This window comes from Pteropus medius, unplaced genomic scaffold (assembly GCF_902729225.1).
Source record: "Pteropus medius unplaced genomic scaffold, Ma_sr-lr_union100, whole genome shotgun sequence".
Lineage (NCBI taxonomy): Eukaryota > Metazoa > Chordata > Mammalia > Chiroptera > Pteropodidae > Pteropus > Pteropus medius.
Window position 1 is genome coordinate 30,044,097 of NW_024344378.1, and position 12,943 is coordinate 30,057,039.

Below are 12,943 nucleotides of genomic sequence, written 5' to 3' on the forward strand. Positions count from 1 at the left end.
ATAATTTACAAGTAATTGCAAAGGTCAGCAGCTCTCTCTATGTTGTCATTTAGGCTGATGAAGGCTTTTCACTGCCTTCTTTCTGTAACCTACACTGTCGGTATCTCCTTCCCCATTTGTCCTGGAGCCTGGAGGATCACACACGCAGATGGTTTTGTAGACCTAGAATGGAATTGGTGCATATCACTTCTGCTCACTTTCCACTGGCCAGACCTCACTTACACGGCTACTCTTGACTGCAAGGAAGGAGAGGAAGAAGAGAGCAACACAAATTTTGTGGAAGAATTAGCAGTCCTTGCTACAGAACATATCAAAGCATTTGGCACATGTGCTGACATGCAATAAGCATTCAACATAGTAGCTGCTGCTATTGTTACAATATCTCCATTCTAGTTATTACACATTCAGTCTGCAGGCTGTGTTCTATGCACAGATAGATTTGCACTCCCTTTGGGAAGCTTGCAGGCCCCCAAGATACATGCACTTTAGGCAAAGGAGGCCCCAGAGCCTTGGAGCCCAATTAGTAGCTAATAAACCTCTGCCAGCAACTCTGCAGCTCCAGTCAGTGGGAAGAAGGGACATGTGTAGTAACCCCTCAATCCCAATTTCTCACACAGTTGTGTGTGTATATCCTGCCTGCCTGTAACATTAAAAGCCTTTGCTCTCCTTTCTCTGCCTTCGATACCTGCTAATCTGGGCCCCAAAGGATTAGAAGTATGAACATTTCCTTTAGGGAGCGTAGTAATCGTATGATTTGTTTTAATACTGAAATGTCGTTTAATCCTACAATACTGCAGAAAATTGATGTTTGATTTTACCTGGGAAGGACACTAGGGAAAATGTAAGCACTGTCTTATTTGCTTCCCCAAACTGCCAAAGTGACCAAGGGGTGATCAATTTTCTCTATTGAGTTACAATCTTTCTAGAAAATTGGGGGCATCTGCTCTCTCAGGCTTAAGTCGTTCATCTAAAATGTTCCTTACTTACATCTCCAGGCTGATTTGCCCTGCAAAATTCCCTCTCAGTGGTGTGTAGTTGATATGGTGGAGAAAGAATTTAAGATTTTCCAAATCAAATAGTAGAAGCAGGTTGGTGTGAGAAAACAAATGACTCCTTCCAGGGCTGCGTACATGCAGGTGCAAAATGGTGAACTCCAGGTGTGACCTTGCAAGGATGGTGCAGGAGTTCGCCCATAGGCGGGCTCAGCTGGGGTGTATCCTGCTGCGTGAACGAGTCAGCATGCAATTAGTTAAGTTGGTGAGCCTTTGGCTTCCTTGGTTAGAGCATTCAGCCTCCAAGAGTTAACCTGCAGCACGGCTCTGAAGAGCAGGGGACGAGGATACAAAAGCGTTGGGGACTCTGGCTTGCAGGAGGAATGACATGCGGTTTTAAACAAGCAGCTGCTGCAGCAGGTTTGGGGTACGTAGCTTCGCTTTGATTGATAGTGTTTTGTTTTCTCCGGCGAGAACAAAGCAATGGTTGTTCATGTTTGCAAACAAGATGCCTTGGACATTGAGGAGAAACAGATGTTTATTAGCCTCTGTTGTTTATTATGAAAATAAGTAATAGGGGTGGAGGGGATTGGGGAAGCAGATTCTTCGTACTCACTTATGTCTCCAATTGCAATGGTAAATTTTCTTTAATCCTATTTAAATTCCAGTGCTGTGCAGTCAGGTCATTTGAATGTCATGGTTACAGTGAAATTCAAAGGTATCTCTTGGCTGTTCTCTCTGTAAATCTTTATATCTACATTCAGAGACACAGATTTGGTTTGCAGAGTTATTTGCTGAATTAGTGAAGTCAAGTGGCAGAAATCCATTTTCCTACCCCATTTTGGAAAGCAAGATTCATCTCCTTAAGCTTAAAGTGCAAACTTTTCCAAATTTACCATATGCCTGAGTGAAAGCAGTAACATCTTGAATATGGTCTTTTTCTTTCATACAACTTGATGGCTTTAGTTTCAGGTGTATGCAGCATGACTTGAAATAACCTTTAGAATCCCAGTTCTTTTATCGTCCACTTGACTGGGTCACACGGATTCTGGCCAGATCACCTTTCCAAGGATGTCGGGACTTAAGTAAAGTTTGTCTGGATCTCATTGCATCTCCATTCTGGCACTGCAGTATCATCCACCAACTGACACTGGATGACTTTTTCCAGTTAGCACCTCCTGCAGATTTAAAATATGGGATGCTACTTGTCAGGCTTAGATCCTACTTAGAAAGTTAATGCTTCTCAGCACACTGATCATAACTGGTCTTAAACTGTCTTAGAATCATCTAGAATATGCCCTCCCCAGTGCCCATAGCTTCTCTTATATTTGCCTGAATTTCTAACCCATGGGAGACTCCTTTTGGTAAATAAGCTTCTCTTTGAAAAATGCACACACTACCTTAAAACATGGGCAGGCTATCAGTCATTAATACCTTCATAATATTAATACCTTTGCATTTAATACCTCTTTAAAATCACTCTCCCTGAAGTAATGGAGTTTTCCTAGGATGAAGAAATGTGGTGAGAATTAGGAATTTGGAGCCTGGGCTCAGAAGGCAGAGGGTTGGCGAGAAAAAGAAACCTGAATAGATGCTGCAGTAGTGGTCAGGAGGACTTCTGAGAAGGGAGCCGCTGGGATGTGAGTGCAGGATCTAGATGGTGTTGTACATGGTGGTGCAAGAGAAGGTGCCTGAGCACTTCCAGGGGCACACGGGCATAGTTAGCATCTATGGGAATTAATTTCCAGATCCTCAACTTAAATTTGAACTGCTTTCCAATTTTTTTTTTTTTTTTTTGCATGAGCACTCATCTGAATTCTGCTTCAGAAAAGAAAGGCAAACTTCTTACTTAACTGGATTCTCACTGTTGGTATACAATCTGACCATGGTCCCAAGGTGCATAGATATCTGGGCAACATACCTAGGGATGATTTCAAAACACATTGCTCCAGAGGGAGAGCCCAGGAAGAGCAAAGCAAACTGAAATGGACCACATCTCATGTCACCTACATTTCAAACTCTTGCCAAACACTCTGTCTTATCTCTCTATCTTAGAACTACAGTTGAGTTAGAAGGTTATCATGAGGACAGGGTGTTACATAAATACATTTATTGGAAATAAAAATGAAGTCAGATATTTTCTAACAGTAATTCTGATTTGGCTGCCTGATTTGATGGTGAGTTTGCTTTGGCTAATTAAGGTCTGTGGATATTTTCTATAAATTTAATATGTCGATTCTGCTGCTCAAGATTTTGGCCAAAACATATTTAAAATATGTGTACAACATACAAAAAATTAGATTAGACAACTTTTTCAAATATTCAAGCATATAAAAGCTTTAAATGATCTTTAAGAACGTACAAAGGAATAGAAAATTCCTTTAGGGGTTTCATGAGCAAAAACTTGTGAAGGCCACTGGTATGTGTTATCCGTGAGATGGGATGAGCCTGTCTGACAGCAAGTGCCTTTGCCCTCAGACTGCGCCGGGGTCTACTCCTCGTCTTGTGCCTGCTGCTTCCTTCTTTTCTCCACAATTTCAGGGTCCTGTAGTTTCCGTTGTTCAGCCCCCACACTTCCTCTGTGAACCAGCTATTTAGTAGTTGCCTAGAGATCTGAAGGTAGGGTGTGCAATGGCAGAGCAAAGTTTTCATAAGGCAAGGGTGAAGAAGAGGGTTTATTTGTTCATTGGGCATTTTTTTCTACACCGTTCATTGCTTTATTCGTTCAAAAAATGCTTACCCATCCTCCTCCTCCTGTGCTAGGCAAAATTGTTAAGAAATTGTCTTGGCCTCCGTGTGTGGTCACAGTCTGGTGGGGGAGGAAGGCATTGACATTGGTAGTAACAATCCAATGTGATCAGTGCTGTAACTCCAGGCAGAAACTGGGTCCTGAGCAAGTGCACAGTGGGATGCAATTGATGCAGGAAACAAAGGGTCATAAAGGGCAGAGAGGAGGTAGATTTTGAGCTGAAATGCTGAAGACTGAGTAAGAGGACCTGAGAGGAAAAGAGGGAAGGGGCATGTTAGGCAGAGGAAAAACTTGGGCGAAGGCCTAGAATGGAAAAGAACATGTCTGGCTAGGAGAACAACCACTAGGGGAGAGGATTGGGAGGTGAGATGGGAAGACAGAGTGGGCCTCAAAGGACCATGTACACATGCTCTCCAGAGACCTTTGTAAAAGGAGGAGGAGAGCAGGTTGTCATTCTTGTCCTGTTGGGACTCAGTTTTTGTCCTCTGTGTGAGCCCAGCTCTCTTTGATCCTAGCAAGGCCATTGTTTCTCCAGAAATGGCCTCTCTGCTTCGCAGGGGAAAATGTGGTCTTTTTCTCCTTAGACTTTTTATGCAAGTCCTGCCCTGGTGGGAACAAGCTGGAGAGGGGCTCTGGGGGGGGGGATCCGTTCCCTGGCAGTTGAGGGGCAAATATCACCGCGTCCTTTCCTCTGTCATCAGGCATTTTTGATCACTTATCATGTGTCAAGATGATGTGATTGCTGCAGTTGGAATCAGAGGATTTGAATTCAAGTCCTATGTCTGCAACTTATTAGTTCTTTGAACTTCCTTGAGCCTCAGGTACTTCATTTGTAAAAGTGGGATCCTGTGTGCAAATCTCTGGGATGGTGCTGGTGATACAGAGAGAAATAGGATGTGACTCAACCACCAAATTGACTAGTAGAGAGACACACACTCATTAAACAGTAAGTACCAGAATAGAAGAGTGTATACAGTTTAAGAGGAAGAAATGGGTTAAGCCATTAACTCTGGGGGATTGCTATTCTGATAATTAACATCTTTTTAGCACTCTGCAATTTACACAGTAATATCACATACTTCCTCTCTGCATTGCCTCCACAATCCTGTGAAATTGATTCTTGGTAGGAGGACAAGTATGTCCCCATTCCAATCACCTGTGCCAAAGAGAACAGTGAAACAGTTGTGCTGTGATGTGATACCTGGAAACCTTGCTTCATTGGTTAAAGCAGAGATGCCAGGAGCTGGCTCTGAATGTTCTTCCGAATGGGCACCTTTCCAAAGCCTTTCTGTAATGAGACCTTTGCCAGTTTCTTCATTTCCCCCTCAGAGAAGGAATGCCTGCTTCTCTGCTAAGAGACAACATCAAGTCAACAGTAGGTAAGAAAAAATGGAGAAAATATCAAATCTCTAGTGCACATATACTTTTGAGAGGGAAGAAGGCAACCAAACTAATCTGCTCCTAGCATCAGGATGGAATGGGTACCCTTGAAAAAATGGTTATAGAAACTTTGAGATGGCCAATTACCCATCCCCAGGATCCAGGCTCTAAAACAGGAGGACAGGAACACCCCTATAACACTGGATTTGAATGTCAGAGGTCACCCTAAAGAGATGGAATTCTGACAGCCAGCCTCTCTGCAGCAGGGCACACTTTGGCGGTGACTAAGTTGTACTACTCAGCTATCTTCCCATTCAGCATGAGGGAATATATCCCACATTTTTTCAAAAAGATGAGATCCAAACATCTGTACCCAAAGTTCATGAGACTTTTCCTCACACCTCACTGAGAACAGCTTCAGTGACAATCAGACACTTGAAGAGGAGAGAAAGTGGTCAAGGGTTAGTTACCCCCAGATTATGGCAGCTACTGAAGCCACAAGAGGGCAGTGCAGAGAATGGCATTGGTGACTGTGAAGAATTTAAATGTCTGCTCAGGCAGGTGACATGAGCTTCTTGGGATTCTGCCAAAAGAACGAGGTCCCCACAGGCCTCAGAGAATCTCCTGGAACATTTTTTAATATTATTTTTATTGCTATTCGTATTTCCTTATACCTCTTCCAGGCTAGCCTGGTATAGAAAGAGTAGCTAACAACAACAACAACGAAAGCCCTCAAAACATATTTATGATATAAAACAAAGCAGTGTGTACCATCTGGATGGGGTTTCAGCAGTCACCTGGAGGATCCAGTCTCAGTTCCTCTCCATGTTGTTTCCCTAGCTCCAGGGACAGCATTGCCATCTGAGACTCTACTTGAGACTACTTGATGGCTTAAGAGGTGGTTTGTGCAGTGACAATGGGTGTTGAAGAAAATTCATATTGGCTCATTGGACCAGTTGTGCACAGGTCTTCCCAACTTCACGTTCAGTGACTTCCTTTGGTAGCTTGAAATCAACCATGGTAGGAGTATTTACACCACGGAAATTGGTGAATGTTACACTCCTGGGCTTTTTATTCCCGGAGATCCAGTTGTTAAACATTTAGCAGCACACCACTGCCAATAGTTGCAGAAAATTCTTTGATGAAGAAATGATGTTCTGGTTTAAGACACTAGGAGAAAAAGTAGCTTTAGGAAGAAATTATTTTTGTATTGTTAATAATAGAACATTATGATAGACCCAGGATCAGGTTTGCTTAGGAGAAGAATACTATGAGTTTGCAAATGGGGAGGACTCTAGCCAGGTCACCTTTCCAAGTCCGGCTACTACTTTCCTAAGTGCTCAGATCCCTGAACTATGCTAATTTAATCACATAACCCCATCTTTATGTTCCTACATTAATAAGAGAAAGAATTTATAAGTAAATCTTTGGAACCGAAGTGAAAGAAGATTCTAATCATTTTCTGATTTATTTACCTTTTCAGTTAATAGAAGTAGAAAAAAGAAATTTGCCACGCCCAAATGTGGAAGGTCACTTGTTGAAGTCCATCTCTCTACCTTCATACATATAGAGACTGGGTAAGGCTGGCACTTCACAGCAGATTTAACTCTATGGCTAGCATTACCTCATGTCTTCTCAGAGTGAGGGGAAGCCTCTTAGAATTCCCTTTATGGCAGCATTCATTCATCTACTCATGCCAAACCAAAGGAAATTTTCCTTTTAGAAAATGTGAAAACTCTCCATGGAGTATGTTAATGTATAAGAGGAATTATTCAGTAGAATTTGAAAACGTTTCTACACAAAATAAATAAGGGTAGTTGTGAAGCAATCGTATTTAATAATTGAGTGTACTTAACATGTATTTCTCAATTAATCCTCATAACAATCTTGAGAAGTGAATATTATTATTATTCCCATTTTACAAACAAGGAAATAGATGCCTACACAAATTAAGTGACTTCAGATTAGGGCAGTGCTGAGATTTGAACTCAAGAATATCTTAATCCAAGTCCCATACTTTAAACCATAATTCTTTATCATCTTCCTGCAAAGGAAACAACTGAAAATTCAGCTCGTCTTCTCTGAGCATGCACTCACACTTTTGTCGCATGAACAAATGATCTCAAATTGAGGTAGCAAAACATGGATTTCATAATTTGATCCAGTCTTTCACACATTTCATTAAGTGCGAACTTCAGAAACAGAGCAAAGGTGAAGCAGGAAACTTCAAGTCTCAATTTATGTGGTCAGGGCCCAGTATACAGGGCAGGAGTCATTTCTCCCAATTGTTTCCTATGCAAAAGAAAAACAAAACTCATTGGCAACCACTTTTTCATCTTTCTTTCTCTTCTGGGTTTTGCCAAGAATCTTGAACGATATTGTAATACATTTAGAGAAACTAAGAAGTCTGCTTCTCTCCCAACGAATTCTTTGAGTGTTGCTAGAAAATGCTATATTCATGAGATTTTTGTCTTTTGTCGTAGTTACAAACTTTAGCCTCAGCTCTCATTCTAACGCTTTTAGGCCTGGTGTTTATACCCAACACTCAAACTGAATTCATTTTCTTCTAACTTTCACAATCAGTTTGCTTTCCCAACTTTTCTTTTTTTGCTTAGTGTCATCACAGTTCTCTCTCAATCTTAAAAAACTGGATGACATTTAGTCTTCCGCTCTCTTTCACCTCCCAGTTGAGCGAGTGTCAAATCCTAGTGACATACTTCACACACAGTTCTCAAACGTATTCTTTCTTTCCATTTCCACTGCCACTTCCACATACCACCTTGCCTCTGCTTCCCTCCAAAATGGGCTCTCAACTTTTAAGTGGTTGCCTGTCTCGGTTCCAATATGTTTTTCAGCCTCACTTCCTTCTACACTAGAAGAACATTAAGTAGAGAAGAATTTGGAGGATGTATCTGGGCTTCTCTAGAAAAAGTCCCTTGATGAGTGATGCCTGCCGTGACCACAGCATAGGAGAAAAACATCCTCTTTCAGCCTCTCCCTGCTCCATGTTACCCACTTTTGTCAGATAAGTGTTTGCAAAATGCAGCTTACTTGATGTTTTTATCTTACTCGAAAACATTCAGGGACTTTTTACTGCCTTTACGAAGTTAAAATTCCTCAGCCTGGCATTTGGGAACCTCCAGGGTCTGCCTGTAACTTATCTTCTAAACTGCATCTTTTTTTTTAACTAAAAAAAAATTTTTAACTGCACTTGACATTCAGTATTATTTTATATTAGTTTCAGGTATACAGCACAGTGGTTAGACATTATATAATTTATGAAATGATCCTCCAAATTCGTCTAGTACCCACATGGCACCATACATAGTTTTTACAATATTTTTGACTATATTCCCTATGCTGTACTTCATTCACATCTCCGTGACTACTTAGGAACTATTAATTGCACTTCTTATCCCTTCACCTTTTTTACCCAGCCCCTGAACCCCCTTCCATCTGGCAACCATCAGTTTGTTTTCTGCATCTAATGAGTCTGTTTCTGTTTTGTCCATTCATTAATTTCATTTTTAAGATTCCACATATAAATAAGATCATGTGGTATTCGTCTTTCTATGTCTGACTTATTTCACTTAGTATAACACCCTCTAAGTCCATTCGTGTTGTCACAAGTAATAAGGTTTCATAATTTTTTGTGGTTGAGTAATATTCCATTGTATGTATGTACCGCATCTTCTTTACCCAGTCATCTATCAATGGGTGCTTAGGTTGCTTCTATATCTTGACTATTGTAAATAATGCTGCAGTAAACAGGGGTGCATATATCTTTTCAAATTCATGTTTGGATTTCTTTCGATAACTATCCAGAAGTAGAATTGATGAGTCTATTTTTAATTTTTTAGGTATCGAGTTGTATGAGTTCTTTGTGAATTTTGGTCATTGATCCCTTATCAGACATATCATTGGCAAGCATCTTCTCCCATTTAGTAGGTGTCTTTTTATTTTGCTGATGGTTTCATTTGCTGTGTAAAACTTTTTAGTTTGATATAGTCCCATTCGTTTATTTTTTCTGTTGTTTCCTTTGCCCGAGAAGATATACCAGAAAAAAATAGTAAGAGTAATGTCAGAGTTTACTGCCTATGTTTTCTCCTAGGAGTTTTATGGTTTCAGGTCTTACATTTAAATATTTAAACCATTTTGAGTTTATTCTTGTATATGATGTAAGAAGATGGTCCATTTTCATTTTTTTCATGTATCCAGTTTTCTCAAACCATTTATTGAAGAGAGTATCTTTTCCCATTGTACATTCATACCTCCTTCATCATATATTAAATGACCGTGTAGGTATGGGTTTACTTCTGGGCTCTCTACTCTGTTCCAATGATCTATGTGTCTGTTTTTATGCCAGTACCATACTGTTTTGATTATTATAGCCTTGTAGTATAATTTGATATCAGGTAGTGTGATACCTCGAATTATCAGAAAGAGAAATTAAGAATGCAATTTCATTTACAATTGTATCAAAATAAAATACCTAGGAATAAATTTTACCAAGGAGGTAAAAGACCTGTGCTCAGAAAACTATAAGCCACTGAAGAAAGAAATTGAAGAAGATACAAATAAATGGAAGCATATATACCATGCTCATGGATAGGAAGAATTAACATTGTTAAAATGTCCATACTACCCAAAGCAATCTATGGGTTCAATGCAATCCCTATCAAAATACCAGTGGCATTTTTCACAGAATTAGAACAAGTCATGCTAAAATTTATATGGAATGATAAAAGACCCCAAATCAATCTTTAGCTGCACCTTTCATTGCTCTCCTACCAAAGCTTATATTAGTGAATCTCAAACTCAGTGTCACAATGGACAGGGAGCAAGAGAGGATGAAGTAGAAACCAGGGAACAGGTGATCTTATGTAACACATATCCTGTCTTAAGTCTGGCATAATTGGTTTATGAGTGCAAGAGAGTGTCACATATGAAGATTAAGATAAAAAAAGATTAAGAACTGTCTATGGCCATGCCACCCTGAACAAGCCCAATCCTGTCTGATCTTGGAAACTAAGCAGGATCGGACCTGGTTAGTACTTGGATGGGAGACCACCTAGGAAGACCAGGTGCTGGATTGTAAGCTGACAAAGTCCTTGCAGTTTGCAAGGTCAAACAAGGATTGCCTCACCTAAAAAATTGAGAACTGCTGCCCTCAGCTTAGCCAAACCACACTGCTTGCTAATATATATTTTTTGGGCTTTCCTTCCCTTGTACTTTACCTAATACTATTTATTATATATTCACTTCTATATCTCTACCTGGTAAAGTAGTTTTGTTTTGCTCTTCAAAAGTTCAGCTTGAATTCTACCTTCTTCATGAAGTCTTCCTTAATTTTTCAAACTACATATATCTCCTTTTTATGAGCCTCCAGAACATATTATTTAGGATGTGTATGTTCAACCCTACATTATATTTTACATTTATTTTTCACCTGTCTTATAGTCCTCATATAGATAATCAGCAGAGAAAAATCTTTTTTAAAATCTCTCTATTTCACTGGACTGCATATGTGGTTGGCCCTTCATAATCCACCTTCTTCTGACCATATTTGTCATATCTTTCCTCAGCACCCCCTTTGCCTTCTTTGCTTCTATCAGACCAAACGACTTGGAGCTTCCCAAACTCCATTGGCTCTCTCTTATCTTTCAGGCCTTTGCACATGTCATGTCTTCTTATCGGGTGAAGTAGATTGTTAAAATGGCCACAATCCTCCACCACTCTGTGAACACTACTTTCTGCAATGTGACTTCCTATCAAGAAGCAAAGACCATTTCTCCTCCCTTTGAATCTGAGCTGGCCCTGGGACTTGATTTGATTAATACAGCAGAAGTTACTGTGTGCCAGTGCTGAGTTTAAGCCTCAAAAGGCTAATATGTTTCTACTCGTTCTGTTGGAAACTTGCCCATCCACCTTGTAAGCAACCCTAGAATACCCTGATGAAGAATGAGAGATCATGAGGAAAAGAAATGAGCTGTCCCAGCAGACGCCATCCTAAGCCAGTAGCTCACAGCCAACCCCCAACCAACCCAGCAGCTCTCTGTTGATGTATTAACAAATCCTAGATCAGCAGAACTGCCCAGCTGAGCCCAGCCAAATTGCTAGCCCATAGAATCATGAGCAAAACAATTGTTATTTTAAGCTATTAAGTTTTGGAGTGGTTTGTTATGTAGCCAAAGCTAACTGATATATTTGTTTAAGAGCTACCTTTCTAGTCTCAACTTAGATATCACTTCTTTAGCAAAGCCATTTCTGACCTTCCATTTGGGTTAGGCTTCCCTGTTATGTACTTCAGAGGCATGAATAATACAGTATTATAATTACTTGGGAATCATCTCTATCTTACATTAGCTTGTAATAATTTTTGGAGGCAGTAGTTTTGTCTAACGGTATCCTTTAGGTCTAGCACAGTAACTGGTACTCTGTAGATGTTCAGAAAATATTTCCAAATGAAGGAAATAATGGATTAAAGCAGAGATTGCAACTTGTGGCCTGCATATGTTCGGTTTTTCCCATGTAGCATTGACCTGAAGAAAGATAAAAAGTATTTTTTTTCAAAATTGTTTGCCTACATTTGAAAATCAAGAAATATAGGATAAACACCTATATTACTGCTTTCTCATTAAAAAATAGTAAGACGGAGGGGAGGGGGGTTCGGGGGGGCTGGGAGAATGGGGTGAAGGGTTAAAGAAGTACAAATGAGTCACTGATAGATGGTCACAGGGATGGGGAGCATGGCGTAGGGAATGCAGTTAGCATTAATATATTGGCTAGGTGGAAAACCAAAGGAGAGAAGGAACAATTAGGGGGATTGTTTTATAAACTATATAAATGTCTAACCAATATACTGTATACTTGAAACTGATTAAAATAAATAAATTAATTTAAAAAATAGTAAGATCTATCAACATTGAGCTTTCATCTCCTTATGGCACCAGTGAATGGTGGCTGTCTCCTTTAGATGGGCACACATTTTTAGCTGTGACAGTCTTCACCTGCTGTAAAGCACTCAACATTTAGGAGAGCTGCTGATAAATGTATCCACTTATTTATCTGCCTTCAATGTGAGTGTGATGTAGGCAGACTCTCTCTTCCTGGGTAAGATTTTAAGCATTGCTTATGGTTTCCTTTTTCTCCTCTATAAATTGAGTTTGTTTTTATTCCCTCCAAAGGGTTTTCAAGTATAATTCGGCTTATAACCTACCTAAACTAGAGTAAAATGTTTTCTTTCATCTCATAATTCAGTTTTATTATGGCAGAAATTGTGGTTTGGCTGGAGATATCCTCACCCAGCAATGCTGGCAGGCTTGCTGGAACATCATGCCAGTTTTCTGATGATGTTTTATATTTTTTCTCTTTTAATGGTGCTCTTAAGGGTCTACATAAAATCTATTAGTAGCCTATCTCTTTCATGATGGATTGAGGTAATTTTTCAGTAGTATGAGGTAAGGTTAGAGGGCTATTTTTTTTTTTTTGGATGACTACTCATTCTATTTATAAGGCTTATAACACAAACATTGGGTCTTTGAAAGAAGAAATTCCCCAGCCAATTCATAATTCTCGGTTCTGAGAAGAAACTCACTGAGGCTAGTTGATGCTCAGCAGGAATGAACTGGTATAGGTATACCAGTTGTTTACTCTGGAGTCAGTTCTAATTGGTCAGTAACTGGCTGAATAACTTCCTGGAACTGACACATTGGAATGGAAAAAATGCTAGTCTTCAATCCTGTCTTTACCTTTGGATTCATTTGTGAGGCAATAGGCGTAACAACTTGGTCACAGTTCTGTGCCACCTGGTGGTATCAAT

The 12,943-nt window shown here is 39.9% G+C and overlaps 1 protein-coding gene and 1 pseudogene across 1 annotated transcript in view; both read left to right on the plus strand.

The window, feature by feature from the left end:
* Positions 1–1,354: 1,354 nt before the first annotated feature.
* Positions 1,355–12,943, plus strand: part of ASAH2 (N-acylsphingosine amidohydrolase 2) — an 84,163-nt gene continuing 72,574 nt past the window's right edge. Inside the window, exon 1 of the mRNA XM_039871813.1 lies at positions 1,355–1,419. The gene's annotated coding sequence lies outside the window, so the exon portion shown is untranslated. The remainder of the gene's footprint in view (positions 1,420–12,943) is intronic.
* Positions 10,099–10,215, plus strand: LOC120610077 (uncharacterized; annotated as a pseudogene).